Below are 11,022 nucleotides of genomic sequence, written 5' to 3'. Positions count from 1 at the left end.
GTGTTCTTGAGTGGGTGTTGTTTTTTCTGCATTCCAAGACCAACGAGTTGGTACGCCCGTGCTTTGATAGCGAATGCTTGTGAAAGATTGTTTTATATGAGTTGAGGAGCCCTTTCTGCAGCTCTTATGCTGCTGCAGGCTTAGTGTATCTTCCGGTAATTTTTTTTATATGGTGTATTGCCCTCTTTTTGTCCTTGTTGCGGGGTCAGTGCAAGTGTTCCCCGAGGGGAACATGTGTGACGTTTCCAAGGGTCATGCTAACTCATTCGCTAAGGATCCACCAATGGATCTTCCTGTAATTTCTTTCACCCGTTTTCTCAACTCTGCCTGTCAGAATACGGTCATTCATATCATACGTGAATACGGTCATCCATATCATTTATGGATAAGGTCATTTATATCACTCATGGAAAGAACCACATCCATACAACTCGTGGAAGGAACCACATCCATATCACTCGTGGAGGTAACCGCATCAATCGTTCTAACTACACGCACACATCATAGCTCGAGCACCGCTATTACGAAAACCAAAAGCGAAGAACAATCAGCGAAGGCAGAGCGGCAACTGAGCACGCCCGCGGATTTTCAAAAGTTGGGTGACCATGGGCACGGCCGCGGGAGGGGGAATGGACCGTTCTGTGTCATAACGCCCTATGGACGAAACCGACAAAGCACTTTTCGGGAAGAAGCGAGGCCAGCGAGACGACGGGCGCATTGTGTGATGTTTACGGCTCTTGAACAACGGATGTACAGTGATTTGGATTTACCGCTGAGGTGCTGCTCGAAACGGGGAGACCCCATCGATTCCTTTGGGATAGACGTAAATGCGATTTTAAAGGGAAACTGAAGCGGTTTTGTATTTGAGAAAAAAGACTTCAATGGCCTTCATTTGACCTCCAAGATCAGGAATAGCAAGATTATTTTTCAATTTGGTGCACAGAGGCTTCAGAAATTAATTTTTAAAGTACCGTCGAAGCCCCTCCTTTTCGGGGCGTGACGTCACACTAGGAGTTTTCAGAATCTCTGCTCTCGCGCATCTTCAGCGCCTGTCAAAGATATGCACGCGAACTCTTGCTATTTTCAAAAAGGTTCAAAAGAGACGTCACGACTGCCATCAGTGCGGAAAAATATCAATCAATCAATCAATCAAATCAATCAATCAAATCTTTATTCAACATCGCACAGATGTTGGGGGCGCAGACAAAAAGCCTATAAAAGGCTTGACTAAGGGTCTGCGCCCCCTACAAAAACTTAGCATTGCAACAGGGGCACGTCATAACAAAAATAGATAATCACATTGGAAGTGCGTCTCAATTTCGCGAACAAAACACTGTAAGAGCGGTACAGCAACAGAAAAAATAGAACAAACTGTGACTTGCAAGTGCTAATCAACATTTAGATTATTTAATAAAGAAGGTAAGTTAAAACGAAGCATCTGACGACCGTAATTTGTACGTGTTTGTGGAATAATCCAGTGACAAGTGGAACGTATATCGTGTATGTATACCTTACGTTGTAGATGTGATAAGTTTAAAACTGCCATGTTATGTTGTCTGATGCTCATATTGTATCGTTTTAGTAAAATATCGTTATGTAATTGAGGTATAGGGAGTATTTTGTGTGTTTCAAAAACGGACTTAGTATGGGCATCGTATGGTATGTTTGCTATGATTCTAATGGCTCGTTTTTGGATTACATGCAGTTTGTTGATGTTGGAGAAAGTCGTTGTACCCCAAACCAAAAAGCAATAAGAAATTACAGAGAAAAATAATGAGTTGTACAAAAGTTTCTTAATACATTGAGGCATAAAATAACGTAATTTAGACAGTACACCTACAATTTTGGAGATTTTTTTGGCAGTCATATCAATATGCTGATTCCATGTGAGATGCTCTTCAAATAACACTCCTAGGTTTTTTACCACTGAAACAATTTGAATGGATTCTGAGCCAAGCTTAAGGTCAAGAGTGGGAACATGAGGATATTTATTTCGGGGTCTGAAAAGTACTGCATGAGATTTGCTTGTGTTTATGGTTAACGAATTTGAAATCGTCCAGTTTTGAAGCAAGCGCAAACAATGGGAAGCTTGTTCTTCGAGGTCCGACACTTGTGCGCCTCTAAAGAATAAACTGGTGTCGTCGGCGTAAATAACGTATGTGGGGTTAGAATCAATAAGAACAATGTCGTTGATGTAAAGATTAAAGAGTAAAGGTCCTAATATGCTCCCTTGAGGAACACCGGCAAAAATGGGTTTGAGGTCTGATAATTCGTTATTTATTACAACTTGCTGACAGCGAAAATCTAGATATGATTTGATTATTTGTAAAAATGTACCACGAAAACCGTAGGAATCAAGTTTTAAAAGGAGTGTTTTATGGTTTATGGGGTCAAACGCTTTTGAAAAATCAATAAACACACCAAGTGTAATTTCTCTGTTTTCAAAAGATTCCAAAATGAGCTCTTTTTGAGTGAGAAGGGCGGTCTCTGTTGAGCGAAGCTTTCGAAAACCGTGTTGGCAGGGTGTTAATAGGCTATATTTATCACAAAAACCGCAAATTCGCTTGTAAATTATCTTCTCTAGGCATTTTGAAAAAATTGGAAGAACTGATATTGGACGATAGTTAGATATATCATTTTTATCTCCTCCTTTATGAATTACAGTTACTTTGGCCATTTGCATGCTCTTAGGAAATACTCCTTGCGCGAGGCAGCTGTTAAATATATGCTCCAAAACAGGACTGACTAAATCTATTACATGTTTTATGGGGTAAATTTGTAGATTATGCGGATCACGTGATTTACTGTTGCGGAGAGTCAAAAAAGAACTTATAATTTCATTTGCGTCCGTTGGAAACAAATAAGCACTGTGGGAATTACGCGGGCCCAAGTACGTCGTACAATTTGGATCATGGTCGCTCTTAATTAAGGACACATAATAGTCATTAAAGGAGTCGGCTAATTTTTTTCCGGATAGTTTTTCATTATTTGATGTAATTTCAATAGTGTGATTTGTGGCTTTTCTGACATTCAAAATCTGGTTTATTTGTTTCCAGACGAGATCGCTTCTTTTCAATATGTCTGTGTTAAATAATCTGTGCATGTAATCTTTTTTGGCCTGACGAAGATAAGACGTGACTCTATTTCTGTAAGTTTTAAATTTTGCAAGGTCATCTAAGCGTCTACTGCGAATAAAGCGATTGTAAAGGAAGTTTTTTCGTTGAATCATGTTTAAACATTCGTTAGTAATCCATGGCTTGCGCGCTTTTCTTGGTATTTTGTATGTTTTAAATGGGAAACACTGAAGATATAATGATGTAAATGTAGTAATAAAAGCATTATACGCGTTCTCTGGATCGGTTTCCTGATAAACATGATCCCAGTTCATATCTTCGAGACTCGTTCTAAAAAGTTGAAGCGTACTATCGTTTATGCTTTGATATGTTTCATAGCAAGGTTTGTGTCGTGATAAATCGGTGTGACAGTCAGCAAAAATACACCTGGCAAGCTTGTCATTGCACGCGCTGCCCACACGAGCGGCATGCGCTTGGCGGCCCAAAGATCCTAGTATGACGTCACGACTGGTCGGAAGTTTTTTGCGTTTTCTCGCTTTTAGTTGCATCTTCAGGGAAAACGAATGTGATATTCAGATTCACGGGATATAAATACGCCGCAATTCACCTCTAACTCCTTTTTTTTCAAGAAGTGTTTCAGCTTCCCTTTAAGGAAGAAAAGCCGAAGAAAGAAAATACGGTTGTCGATCATCGGAGACGAAAATTTGGCGTAAGGAGTGATTGATGGGAAACGTGCTCGCGGTAGGTCTTGTCGTTTTTGTTTCGAAACGTGGAGACAAATAAAATGTTTTCAAGCATGCAAGATCGTTATCGGCGATTCGAACGTAAGCTCAAAGAAACAAAACAGTTGCGGCTGCGACAATCCACGCCGATCGTCCGCTACTTCTGGTGGTCGACGGGGCCACAAAACAGTCGCAAATACGGGATTACAAGATTGGTAGTAGAGATCGAGGGAAGTGTGAAATTGCACACAAAATTAATAGGTTATACCTGTTATACAGTCTTACAGGATACAGAAATTCGACGCGGAATTTGACAGGTGCAGAAAGGTTTCTAGGCTAGGTGGCGCAAGCTAACGCCCAACATAAGGGGACACAGCCGCCAGCATCCATCTATTCACGTTGCCACCACCGGCAGCTCCACTGATCTCAATGACAATTGCTGGATCGCGCTTGCCGCTCCCGCAAGTGAAGCCACCGGACTTCGCTCGCTTGGGATACGATTTGCCGTTTTTGCTAGCCTTTGCTGCGGTTTTCCAGCGTGCTGTGGACACGTTTTCTACTCGTTCGTCGTCATTCGCCGAAGAAGTTTTTTTGAAGACTCTGTGTATTGTTGAGACTTGCCGTCGTGAACACGTGAAAAATTTTACGAAAGTGCAGTGTCGCAGGAAAAAGGCACAACGCGTCGAAAGGAAGGGCTGGCGGCGTGTTCAAAGCTTCCTTGGCACGCCGAGTGATGCATCTTTGTGCCTGCGCACGCTTGGATACCGGTCAAGAATTGACGCCGCGCCAAAGTTCTGAACGTGTGTCGCGCGTAGAAGCCTTTAGATCATTTATATATATCGGCCACGGAGTTCTGGATCGTCCAGCTGTTCCGGTGAGTTGCTATCAATAAAAGGGAGAGATCTGTACGTGTTCTTATGTGCTATATTAACCATGGCTATGTCCCAAATCTACTCTAATAGATTCCGTGGGAGCACGAATAGGGCAACGTTGTGGAGCCAGGGGGGGTTTCGAAAGCAAAAGTACAAGACGGCGAGAATGAAAATCTTTGAAGCGCGGCCGATATGGTCGTGTGCAATCTGCTGACCAATTACAATTAGGCGAGCCGTGCTCAAACGTCAAGTGCAATTAAGTAGGTTGATAGTAAGCCAGCACTGATCAGTGATGAGGAGCTGTTGTGCACGGTATTGTGTAAATCGTCTAAGGACGAAAAAAAGACGTACCTTCCCCCCATCTTCCGTCGCTAGTGGACGCTGGATTAAGCTCGTTCCTAAACCGCGAGGGGAAAAGACGCTGATCCAGAGGCACGAACAGCTTCACGTACATTGCACTCGCTAGACACATACACACGTCGTCGGTTCTTGGTCGGTATCCAAGCGCGCGAAGGCACAGAGACACGGCACTTCGGCGTGCCAAGGAAGCTTTGAACACGCCGCCAGCCCTTCCTTTCGACGCGTTGTGCCTTTTTCCTGCGACACTGCACTTCCGTAAAATTTTCCACGTGTTCACAACGGCAAGTCTCAACAATACACAGAGTCTTCAAAAAACTTCTTCGGCGAATGACGACAAACGAGTAGAAAACGTGTCCACAGCACGCTGGAAAACCGCAGCAAAGGCTAGCAAAAACGGCAAATCGTATCCCAAGCGAGTGAAGTCCGGTGGCTTCACTTGCGCTGCAGCGAACAAGCGGGGAAGCGCGATCCAGCAATTGTCATAGAGATCAGTGGGCAGCTCCGTTGCCGCTGGTTCGAACCAGTCATGGGCACGTTACTGCTAAAATGTAACAGTGTTACAGCTACAGTTGCTCAGGGAAAAGTGTAACTCTGCTACAGTTATAGTTACAACTTTTAAAGAGTAACTTGTTACAGTTACAGTTACTTCCCTAAAGTAACGCCGTTACTTTGTCGTTGTATTACAAAAAATATAAAAAAAAACATTGAAAAGAAATTTTTCTTCATATGCATTTCTTTTAACATAGACTTTTTTGTAAGACATTGTGTTGTTAACGGTAGTCAAGCTGATTTTTTTAGAAACTATGATTTTCCTAATAACCAATATTAGGATGTTTGATACTTCCTAATTCAATTTTTACCGTCAATTGCACCATGAATTTCTTCCTGAACGGGTAAATCCATTATATTATAAAGCATTTAGCAGGTACCTGCTGATGATCCATGAAGAACTTTAAAATTAAGCGCGACCACCGTAAGGTATACAAGAGTACAACAGCACGCGTCTAGATCTCGGGTATATCCAATCATGGTGCGAGTTTATACAATTGGTCAATTCTAATTTCGAATTTCTCTGGTGAGGCAAAATGGGACGGAAGCAATAAACATCGTGCACATGTCAAATCAATAATAATATAAGTCATACCTCGCAATCAGCTTTGTAGGTGCGCCACTCCAATCCACTCGTCAACCGAATCGTTTTCTACTGCGTGCGCACAATCTTTCATTAGACACGAAGCTTCTCTTGAGCATTTGGAGAGCGTTCTAACGGCAACATTCCTTCGTCAAACCCGCTGGACACGGTAGCGGTGCAAAAGAAGCACTGATCGAGGTACAAACGGCCACTGCGTCCAGAATTCCAAACGGCTTTTGCGATCTTTTCTCCGCAACTTTGGACACTTTTGCGCTCTTCCATCTCGCCACCCCAACTAGAAGAGACCACTCACAAAGCCCACGACGTGAATATCCACAAATCAAGTGATGACAAGTGCCTCTGGTCCCGGCTAAGGGCGGTTTTTTTTAATTTCAAGAAAACACACAAACTAGCAGAACGACACAGACGGTTCGAGCAAATACTCTTTCTCAAGTGACGGGACCCCAGAAGCAGAGCAATGAGGTACAACAAGTGGGCGACAAGAGGAAAGGCCGGTAACTGGGTCGGAAAAGAAGGGGAGGGGAGAGCAAATAGGCCCAAAGTCAAGACCCCGCAAGAGTGCATCTGGGAGTTGGACGATTCAAATTAGAGGGGAAGAACCCGTACGCATGGCGACAAAAGACGAGGTTCAGAAAATCGGTGGTCCCGTAAGCCTGAGGGAGTTTGGGGCGACAATCACCAAGAACTGTCTTCCGCGAAAAGCATTTACTTCCTCCGCCGGACGAAAAAAAGAGAAACACATTAGAGATGCCGTGCTTTGTTCCCTCTGCATGCGCTGGGGGTGATGCACTATTTTAGGGGTTAAAAGCGCTAAAAACGACGGACGAGTAGGAGAGACACACACCACAGAGCGCTCTGTGGTGTGTGTCTCTCCTACTCGTCCGTCGTTTTTAGCGCTTTTAACCCCTAAACATGTTCAACCAACTAGCCCAAACCCAAACCCTTCTGATGCACTATACACGGCCGATACGGACACAAGCGTCCCCATCATCCCAGTTGGCGAAGCCTGCTTGCAAAGCAAGGTCACCCCAAAATTTAGTTTCTTTCTCTTTTTTTTTTCTTTCGAGCTTCAGACGGTTTCTGCAGCAGTTTTTGCTGTTCCCTTCCAGTATCAGGACTTCGGACTTTCTCATTAGTTGCGAGACGATTTGGCGGTCATGTTTGCAATATTTCTGCACATACATCTGCGAAGTAACTGTAACGACGTTACTCTTTACAGTTACTTTCGAAAAATAGTAATCCTGTTACAGTTACAAGTTATTTTTACTAAGCAGTAACGCGTTACAATTACAAGTTACTGAAAAAGTAACTAGTTACCGGTAACACGTTACTAGTAAATAGTTACTGGTCAACACAGGTTCGAACACTCCAACGTCCCCGCACCCACCACAGCGCACTATAGCAAACAACACTCACACCTTACACACGAAAAATAAAGCAAAATTCAAACAAACCGCGCTGACTGACAACTCTTTTTATATAACTTTGTCTTCTTCAACCTCTAGCACCACAAAGCTATATAAAAAGAGTTGTCAGTCAGCGCGGTTTGTTTGAATTTTGCTTTATTTTTCGTGTGTAAGGTGTGAGTGTTGTTTGCTATAGTGCGCTGTGGTGTGTGTAATCATGTGCAACCAGGTCGCCCAAGCTGCTACGTCCCCGCACCGCCCCGATTTTTGCAGGGCGCCGACGGCGCTTTCGCCGGGATGGGGCGAGACGTCGGCTGTGTGAATGAGGCCTAAGGCGCCCGTTTCCGGCTTGAGCGCTGTCGCCGTCGCCGTCGGTGTTGGCATAACCGCGCGTTGCATTATGGGACATTTCCCGTAATGCAACGCGCGGCTTCAGGACATTTCCCATAATGTGACGTTTCGCATAATGCAACTGGCGTTGCATAATGCAACTCGCGTTGCATAATGCAACGCGCGGCTTCACGAGTGGCTTCAGGGAGGAGGAGGAGAAAGAGAGAAGGAGAGTGAGGGGAGGAGAAGGAGGAGGGAAGAGGAGAAGCAGGGAAGAGAAGGGGGAGGAGAGAGTTGGAGGAGAGGGAGGGAGGAGGAGTGGAGGCGGAGGGGAGACGGAGGAGTTGGAGGGGAGGGGGAGAGGAGGAGGAGAGGAGGCGGAGGGGAGACGGAGGAGTAGGAAGGGAGGGGGAGAGGAGGAGGACGGGAGGTACTGGCAACCCGTTGTGCAGCCTGCAGGCAAGTGATATCACCATTCATAAATTACAAGGAAGCACTTATGTAAACATGGTGTACTCGTTATCCAAGTGGCCATCTACATGGTTACGGTCTGCGCTGTACGCATTTAGGGTCTGTGTTGTAGCCAAAAGAAGGGAGGAGGAGGAGCAGAAGAGGAGAGGAGGAGCACGGGAGGAGGGAAGAGGAGAGGCTACAGATGAAGAGGAGGGGCACACCCTCCTCTACGTACCCTCCCCTCCTCCTCCTCAAGAGCTGCGCGTAATTCGGCGTTACAGGGTGGAATAAACATCTGTTTTTTTAAACAAATCTGTAAAACAAAAAAAAAAAAAAAACAAAAAAAACTGCGTATGTAGGTGTGTACGTTCAATACCACTTAGAACAAAGCCTGCGCGTTTTCTCCTCTAAACACCATCACTAGTAGATCCCCTCAGCGCCCCCTAGGAAGCCCGGATGAGCACTATCGCCTGCTACATCGTCTGCGACATCGTCTGCTCCATCGCCTGTTTCAGTGGTTTGTGTAGCAGATAAAGAAACAGATGCTCACGCCGAATGTCTGTTGGTATAGCATACGATGAAGTTAGACGTTCACCTGGAGCGTCAAATGCACGAATGAAAATGCCTTACTGATGCGCGAAGGGCTGCAAAGCACTTCTCTGGACGTTGATACTGGAGGCCATTTTTGAGGGTGCTGTTTATATTCCGTTCACTCTTAAGCAGAGAATGCAGCCAATGCCACGAGCACGAGAACTCGAGGTCGCTGTTTTGAAGCGTTCTTCGGCAGAACGAGCGCGCGCGCTAGAAATGCACATCTCAAAGCCAGGAGCGCGTGCTAGCTCGCGCTCCTGGCTGAGGGAGTGTTCGCATGCGCGTTGCAAATGAACTGTGGAAGTTCGCTATCAGCTCGCGCTTAGCAGTCTCGCGCATAGCTGTGGCCGCCAGTGAATGAGACGAGCTAATACCACCTAGAACACAAGGCCTGCGCGTTTCCTCCTCTAAACGTCATCACTAGTAGATCCCCTCAGCGCCCCCTAGCTAGCCCGGATGAGCAACATCGTCTGCTACATCGTCTGCTACATCGTCTGCTCCATCGCCTGCTTCAGTGGTTTGTGTAACAGATAATGAAACAGATGCTCACGCCGAGTGTCTCTTGCAAATAGCATACGATGAAGTTAGACGTTCACGTGGAGCGTCAAAGGCATGAGCGAAATTGCCATACTGCTGCGCGAAGGGCTGAAAAGCCCTTCGTTGGACGCTGGACGCTGACACTGGACGCCATTTTCGAGGGCGCTGTTTATAGGAGGTATTCACTGGACGCCATATTTGAGGGCGATGTTTAGAGCGCATGCTTAGAACGAGCTCACATTAATAGCGTGCTAAGACCGGCAACCTTGACGGTGCTAAATGCACGCTCCAAAAGGACTGCGGAAGCTCGCCGTCAGCACGCGCTCAGCAGCAGCGCACACGAATATGGCCGCCAATGAATACTCCCTATACCTCGGGTAGCTGCTTCGAAGCGTTCTACCGCAGAACGACCGCGCGCGCTAGAAATGCGCGTCTCAAAGCCAGAAGCGCGTGTTAGCTCGCGCTCCTGGCCGAGGGAGCGTTCGCGTGCACGTCGCAAATGCACTGGAAGCTCGCTATTAGCTCGCGCTCAGCAGTCACGGACACAGCTGCGGCCGCAAGTGAATGCGAAGTAGTTGCGACGCAGCCCCTACTCTCGTCAAGCTTCGGGCTGTTTGCCGCTTGGGGCGGGTCGGGGATCTACTAACGAAACGTCATGCGCAGGCCTTGTCTTCTAGGTGGTATTGGACGAGCACGCAGTTCTGACGCGGTTCCTACTCTCGTCAAGAATCAGCCTGTTTGCCGCTGCGGGTCGGGGATCTATTAACGAAACGTTATGCGCAGACCTTGTCTCCTAGGTGGTATTGACCCCTTAAGTGACTACGTCACAACATGGCGTCTGGGTCCAAACAAACCGTTGCTATGGACGTTGCTATGGAATAATGCATGGAGACTCCCCATGAGGTTAGATTTTTGCTTACAAGTATGTAAATAATTTTTTGTAAGCATCCTAACTTCTTGATATCTAATTATGAAGATGTTCTTGTCGTCTTAGTGTCTTTTTGCAACGACGAAAGCCATTTCTGAAGTATTACACTTCGCTTTGCTTTGGTAGCAGGCGGCACGATAGATTTGCTGGACTCTGTTGCAGCGGGCGTCTTCATTGATTTGCGTCGGTAAACGAGCGACAAGAACAAGTGCATCGTCATGGCCGTAAAGACCTCCGCAATGTGCGTGTTTTTTTGTTTTTTTTTTTGTGGGGAACCCAGCTTAGTTCAGAGGGGTGAAAATGTCGTAAAGTCAAACCACGTCGTGCAGATCAGTTACGACGACGACCTGACGTGCATTACCGGCGTAGTGCAGGACAGCATGAGAAACAAATCGTACGCCGTCGAGGTAAGTCGTTTATCATTATTATTATTGTTGAGGTTGTAAGATTATTACAGAAATGCATGTCTATGGCAATTTCGCAGTATTTTTTTTTTTTTATTTGTATAGATCAAATTCTGTGGATGTGCTCTTTTGGTGAAGATCTCCATCGAACCCGCGATGCGAGTACAATCTATAATAAACTTACCTTATGTT

This window comes from Ixodes scapularis, unplaced genomic scaffold (genome assembly GCF_016920785.2).
Source record: "Ixodes scapularis isolate PalLabHiFi unplaced genomic scaffold, ASM1692078v2 PGA_scaffold11__112_contigs__length_91849675, whole genome shotgun sequence".
Lineage (NCBI taxonomy): Eukaryota > Metazoa > Arthropoda > Arachnida > Ixodida > Ixodidae > Ixodes > Ixodes scapularis.
This window is presented reverse-complemented; position numbering follows the sequence as displayed.